The sequence below is a fragment of the Aotus nancymaae genome, unplaced genomic scaffold, assembly GCF_030222135.1.
Source record: "Aotus nancymaae isolate 86718 unplaced genomic scaffold, 86718_ANA_hifiasm-v0.15.2.pri h1tg000057l, whole genome shotgun sequence".
NCBI lineage: Eukaryota > Metazoa > Chordata > Mammalia > Primates > Aotidae > Aotus > Aotus nancymaae.
The window spans coordinates 37,941,593-37,948,960 of NW_026988471.1; the positions used below are offsets into that span (position 1 = coordinate 37,941,593).

General features: G+C 46.4%; 1 pseudogene; it reads left to right on the forward strand.

Moving 5' to 3' along the window:
• Positions 1–859: 859 nt before the first annotated feature.
• On the forward strand, positions 860–1,748 carry LOC105716125 (polyglutamine-binding protein 1-like; annotated as a pseudogene).
• The last annotated feature ends 5,620 nt before the right edge of the window (positions 1,749–7,368 follow it).

Consider the following 7,368-nt stretch of genomic DNA (forward strand, 5'->3'; position numbering starts at 1 on the left):
GCCACTGCACTCCATCCTGAATGACAGAACGAGACCCTGTCTCAAAAACAAACAAACAAATCCACAGCAATAAAGTTTTAAAGAGAATTCTAAATTCAGTAGAGGTTCTGGGCATTGGGGTTGAGAGGTGAGAATCAGTCATGCCCCTATACAACTATGGTTTCTGAATTAATTATGAACTGAACTCAGCCGTCTGAGAGATGACATAATTTTTTTTTATTTTTACTACTATAAACCTCATATTAAGAATGTAGCTTACCATAATCAGAATTAGATTTGCTACTCTTTCTCAGTCAGAGTTGAAATTCCGTATCCTGAACAATAGTGAGCCTCCCTTCCACAGTCTCAGAGCCTCTTCCAAAAGAAGGGTGGGTCAGCCCTGCTGAGGATAAGCTGATCCTAGGAGAAGGTGCTCAGCCACACATCAGACCCCAACCTCCCCCATCAGATGATTTACACCTCTTTAGGCAAAGCACGGCTGAGCTGGGTAGAAAAGGGAGGAAGATCGTTCCCAGTATGCTCAGAAGACTGTAGATGTTACTTTATGTGTCAAGAAAGAAAGTTGGGGAGAGGAAGATGGTTTCTTGAATCATGGATAGTTTTCATTTTTCCATTTAGAGGAGGTTGTGCTCTCTAAGCAAAGCTGTTGATAAGATTCCAGGCTTTCTGCTTGAGTCATTTCAAAGCAACCTGTAATGACAAAGAGACTGGAGGAGAAGCCATAGCAGCTGAGATCTCAACAGGTCTGGGAAAGACAGCAGAGTAATGAGGAGAGGTTAAGTGATGATAAGATGTAGCCAGAGAGTTACCTTCAAGCTCGGAGAGAGAAGACCTCATTCTGTGCTTTGGGAAGAGAGTCGTGTGGTCCCAGGTATCGTAGCGGCGACACGAGAGAGACGGCCGGCGTGACAGCCTTCCACTGGACCTGCACGACTGTATTGGTCTGTCTGCTACCAGCTATGCCGCTGCCCGTCGTGCTGCAGACCCGCTTGGCCAAGAGAGGCATCCTCAAACATCTGGAGCCTGAACCAGAGGAAGAGATCATTGCCGAGGACTCTGACGATGATCCTGTGGACTACGAGGCCACCAGGTTGGAGGGCCTACCTCCAAGCTGGTATAAAGTATTCGACCCTTCTGTGGGCTCCCTTACTACTGGAATGCGGACACAGACCTCGTATCCTGGCTCTCCCCACATGACCCCAACTCTGTGGTCACTAAATCTGCCAAGAAGCTCAGAAACAGTAATGCAGATGCTGAAGAGAAGTTGGACCGGGGCCATGACAAGTCAGACCGCGGCCATGAGAAACCAGACAGGGGCCATGACAAGTCAGACCGGGGCCACGACAAGTCTGACAGGGATCAAGAGCGTGGCTACGACAAGGTAGACAGAGAGAGAGAGAGCGAGACAGGGAACGGGATCGGGACCGCAGGTATGACAAGGCAGACCGAGAAGAGGGCAAAGAACGGCTCCACCATCGCCGGGAGGAGCTGGCTCCCTACCCCAAGAGCAAGAAGGCAGTAAGCCGAAAGGATGAAGAGTTAGACCCCATGGACCCTAGCTCATACTCAGATGCCCCCCGGGGCACGTGGTCAACGGGACTCCCCAAGCGGAATGAGGCCAAGACCGGCGCTGACACAACAGCAGCCGGGCCCCTCTTCCAGCAGCGGCCGTATCCATCCCCAGGGGCTGTGCTCCGAGCCTATGCGGAGGCCTCCCGAACCAAGCAGCAGGATTGAAGCTTCAGCCTTCCCAGCCCTGGGTTAAAATAAAAGTTTTCCGGTGATGCTGCCCACCAAAAAAAAAAAAAAAAAAAAAAAAAAAGATGTAGCCAGAGCCGCAGCATGATGTATGGACAAAGGAGTACAGCCCAGGAGAAAGCTGATATGCTAGAAGAACCCTGGGGATGACTTGGAAATGTTGGGTAGAAAGACGAAGTGAATAAGGCAGGGAGCAGAAAACAGTGGTGGAATTCACATCTGCATGTGGAACAATCAGCCACACCGACCTTCCTCCTAGCACCCTGCACCCAACACCTCCGGCAGTGTTTACTCCCCACACCCAACCCCGACACAAAATGGCAGGCGTGCTCTAAAGAAATGGGATGATGCTATAGTAAGGACCTCCAGTCAGTTCCTCTCTGCTCACCCTCAGTTAACAAGCTTGGCTTACTTTGGCAGGTTTATGAGGAAAACTCGAAACAGAAAAGAATAGGCCATGATGGAAACAAACAACTTTAAAGGAAAGCAAAAGAGAGGAAAAATATGACAGAAAGGTTAAAGACACATGATTAATCCAGGCAGCCCAACATCCCACTCGTAAGTGTTACCAAAGAGAAAACAGAGGAAAAACAACGATAAAATAAAAAATAAAACATTTTTCCGTACTGAAGGACATGAAGGAAGAAAGGAAGAAAGAGAGAGAGAGGGAGAAAGGAAGGAAGGGAGGAGGGGAGGAAGAAAGAAGAGAAGCCTGCATCTAGAGTCAGCATTACAAAAATTCTGGAGACTGAGGACACAGAACATCTTTGAGTGAGTGGCAAAAACAAACTAAAGCAAAAACAAGTCAGCTATAAAGAAATGAGGAATGCAGCAGGGGCGGTGGCTCATGCCTATAATCCCAGCACTTTGGGAGGCTGAGGAGGATGGATCACCTGAGGTCAGGAGTTCAAGACCAGCCTGGCTAACCTGGTGAAACACCGTCTCTACTAAAAATATAAAAATTAGCCTGCCACTGTGGCACATGCCTGTAGTCCCAGCTACTTGGGAGACTGAGGCAGGTGAATCGCTTGAACCCAGGAGGTGGAGGTTACAGTGAGCCAAGATCAGGCCACTGCACACCAGCCTGGGCAACAGAGTGAGACTCCATCTCAAAAAAAAAAAAAAATGAGAATCGAATTGACATCAAATTTCTTATCGGCATGATTGGATGCTAGAATATTATGAGGCAATGCCTTCAAAATTATGAGGGAAACACCTGGCGCGGTGGCTCTCGCCTGCAATCCTAGTACGTTGGGAGGCTGAGGCTGGCAGATTGATTGATCTCAGGAGTTCCAAGACCAGTTCAGGCAACATAGCGAGACTCCATCTTTACAAAAAAATTAATCAGGCATGGTGGTGTCCGCCTATAGTCCCAGCTACTCTGGGGCCTGAGCTGGGAGGATCATCTGATCCTGGGGAGTTTGAGGCTGCAGTGAGCCATGATTGTGCCACTGCACTCCAGCCTGGGTGACAGAGTGAGACCCTGTCTCAAAAAAAATTATGAGGGAAAAGTATTTTCAATTCAGAATTCTATGCCTACCTAAACCATCACTTAAATGAGAAAGACTCATTTCCTTTATATGACATGTAAGACTTAGAAAAAGGAAACGTAATCATATTATTCTACTTGGATGCACAGCAAACAGTACTACAGTCATCCACAGTACTCCTGGTAAAATCAACCCACCTTTAGCATCTACCCGCTGTGCGGCAGGTGTTGTAGATTCAAAATTACCACAGGTTTTTCCTTCACTGTCTCTACTTTTCCCTACCTTTTTTTGTTTTGTTTTTGGAGACAGAGTCTTGCTCTGTTGCCCAGGCTGGAGTGTAGTGGTGTGATCTCATCTCACTGCAACCTCCGCCTCCTGGGTTCAAGCGATTCTCCTGCCTCAGTCTCCTGAGTAGCTGGGGCTACAGGCACGTGTCACCATGCCCGGCTAATTTTTATATTTTTAGTAGAGATGGGGTTTCACCACGTTGGCCAAGCTGGTCTTAAACTCCTGACCTCAGGTTATATGCCGGCCTTGGCCTCCAAAGTGCTGGGATTACAGGCGTGAGCCACCACGCCAACCCCCTATCTTTTCTTTTTTCAACTAAAAAATATTTATTGGAAGGAGGTGGCCAGCAATCAGTGCTAAGGAAGCAGCTGGTAACGATTTGAAGGGCTCCCCATCTTATTCAAAGTCTAAGTTTAGGCTGGGCGTGGTGGCTCATGCCTGAAATCTCAGCCCTTTGGGAGGCCAAGGTGGGTGGATCACCTCAGGTCAGGAGTTAGAGACCAGCTTGGCTAACATGGCAAAACTCTGTCTCCACTAAAAATACAAAAATTAGTCGGGTGTGGTGGTGTATACTCCAGCTGCTCTGGAGGCTGAGACAGAAGAATTGCTTGAGCCTGGGAGGTGGAGGTTGCAGTGAGCCGAGGTCATACCACTGCACTCCAGCTTGGGTGACAGAGAGAGACTCTGTCTCAAAAAAACCTAAAAAAACAAAGTTTAAGTCCAAGTCCTCACAGTGGTTGACAAGGGTCTTATATGACTGACCCTAGCAGCCTTTCTGATCTCAGTTTTTGCTCTCCCCACCCCCCAGCCCCCTGCACCTTCTGCTGCAGCCACCCTAGCCTCCACCTGATCCTTGAAGCTCAGTCAGCTTATTCCTGCCATGACGTTTCCCACCGACTCTTCTGTCTGGATCATTCCTCACCCAGACAGCTTCTTGCTCATTCAGATATTTGTTCAAATGTGACATTTTTTTTTTTAAATTGAAGTGAAATTTATATTACACACACTAAGGCCAGACATGATGGCTCATGCCTGTAATCTCAATATTTTGGGAGTCTGGGGCGGGAAGATCACTTGAACCCAGGAGTTTGAGGCCAGCCTGAGCAACAAAGTGAGACCCCATCTCTATAAAAAATTAGTCAGGTGTGGTGGCTTGGGCCTATAGTCCCAGTCACTTGGGAGGCTGAGCTGGGAGGATTGCTTGAGCCTCTGGGAGGCTGAGGCTGCAGTGAGCTGTGATCACACCACTGCATTCCAATCTGGGTGACAAAGAGAGACCCTGTCTCAAAAAACAAAATAAAACCAAACAAAAACCAACTAACCATTTTAAAATGTACAATTCTGGGTTGGGCGTGGTGGCCTGTAATCCCAACACTTTGGGAGGTTGAGGTGGGTGGATCACTTGAAGTCAGGAGTTTGAGACCAGCCTGGCCAACATGGTGAAACCACATCTCTAATAAAAATACAAAAAATTAGCCAAGTGTGGTGGCACACACCTGTAACCCTAGATACCCGGGAGGCTGAGACAGGAGAATCACTTGAACCATGGAGGCAGAGTTTGCAGCGAGCCGAGATCGTGCCACTGCACTCCAGCCTGGGTGACAGAGCGAGATTTTGTCTCAAAAATTAAAAATAAGATAAAAATTTAAAATGTACAATTCTGTGGCATTTAGAGTATTCACAATGTTGTGCAACCACCACCTCTCTCAAAATTGTATCACTCATCCAGGTATGGTGGCTCACACCTGTAATCCCAACTACTCAGGAGGCTGAGGCATGAGAATTGCTTGAGCCTAGGAGGCAGAGGTTGCAGTGAGCAGAGATTGTGCCACTACACTTCAGCCTGGGCCATACAGTGAGACTCTGTCTCAAAAAAATAAAACAAATTGTGTCACCCTCAGAAGGCTTTGCCTGACTGTACTGTGTAAACTCACCTCTTGTCAGACATTTTCTTTTTTTCTTGGCTTTTTTTTTCATTGCACTACTTAAGGTTTTATTTCGCATTTGTTTTCCGGTTGATTGTTTCTTTCTCCCATTTAAGCTTGACAAAGGTGGGGGAATTGTGTGTCTTGTTAACACTGTAAGAATCTGCTTATCTCATAGCAGGCCTCAAAAACAGTTGGATGAAAAATGATAACACAAACTCTTCTTATTGTTTTTAAACTTTCAGAATCAATATATAGAGAAGTATGAAAAGCAAGTCTAATTACAGAACACTGTAAATGTTATCAACCTTGATGCAAATTACAGCAGACAGAAATTAGCAGTTAGGGCTGAGTGTGGTAGCTTACGCTTGTAACCCCAGTACTTTGGAAAGCTGAGGCAGGAGGGTCACCTGAGTCCAGGAGTTTGAGACCAGCCTGGGCATCATAGCAAAACCCTGTCTCTACAAAACTACAAAATAAATTAGCTGGGTATGGTAGTGCATGCCTATTGTCCCAACTACTTGGGAGGCTGAGGCAGGAGGATTGCTTGAGCCTGGGAGGTCAAGACTGCAGTAAGCCATGATTGCGCCACTGCATTCCAGCTTGGGCAATGAGGCAAGACCCCATCTCAAAAAAAAAAAAAGAAAGAAAGAAAAGAAAAGAAATTATCAGGCAGAAAAAGAGGAGAGGTTGTCATGGGACAGCTAGGTGTGATAATATCTCCTAACTTATGAACTAAACACTGTTGATTGGTTTAAAAAAAGTGTAAGTGTATTTAAAGGTAAAAAGTTATTCAACAGATAAACTAAATAATGCTAGTAATGCTATCTTTTTTTTTTTTGAAATAGAGTCTTCACTCTTGTCACCCAGGCTGGAGTGCAATGGCACGATCTCAGCTAACTGCAATCTTTGTTTGCCTGAGCCTCCTGAGTAGCTGGGATCACAGGTGATACCACCACATCTGGCTAATTTTTGTATTTTTAGTAGAGATGTGGTTTCACTACGTTAGCCAGGCTAGTATCAAACTCCTGATCTCATGTGGGCTGGGATGTAATCCCAAAGTGCTGGGATAATAGGCGTGAGCCACCGTGCCTGGCCTCTAATCCTGTATCTATTTGGAAGGGAAGGAAAGTAGGAATGAGAGGTCTCAAAAATCAAAATCTTTGATTAACAAAGTAATAAGAAGGGTTTAGTTTAAAATCGGTACTTCACTATTTATTTTTTGTTTGTTTGTTTATTTTGAGATGGAGTCTTGCTCTGTTGCCCAAGCTGGAGTGCAGTGGCGTGATCTTGCCTCACTGCAAACTCTGCCTCCCGGGTTCAAGTGATTTTCATGTCTCAGCCTCCCAAGTAGCTAGGACTACAGATGCCCAACACCAAACCTGGCTAATTTTTTTGTATTTTTAATGGAGGCGGGGTTTCACCATGTTGGCCAGGCTGGTCTTGAACTCCTGACCTCAAGTGATCCACTTGCCTTGGCCTCCCTTAAGTGCTGGCATTACAGGCATGAGCCACTGCACCTGGCCAGTACTTTAATAATGCCAATGGTGAATATTAACTTTTGTTACTACTTCATGATTACAGTTAACAAGGGCATGAATACTATTAACTGCTGTTGTTAAAGCATTATGTATCTTTCTCCAAAGGTGGGTCCCAAGGTAGCACACCTCCAGTTAGTCATGCTTCTATATAGTCACCTGCCACGCTGTCCTTGGAACTCACCTGATCTAGTAAGAAACTATGGAAGTGATGCTCTGCCCACCCTGGGCCTGGGCTTTAAGACCTGGCAGCTTCTGCATTTGCACGTTTTGGAGCTCTGAGCAAACATGGAACAGTCCTGCTACCCTGCTAGAGGGACTACATGGAGAGACCACAGGAGAGAGAAAGGCCCTGAGATTATGGGGGGT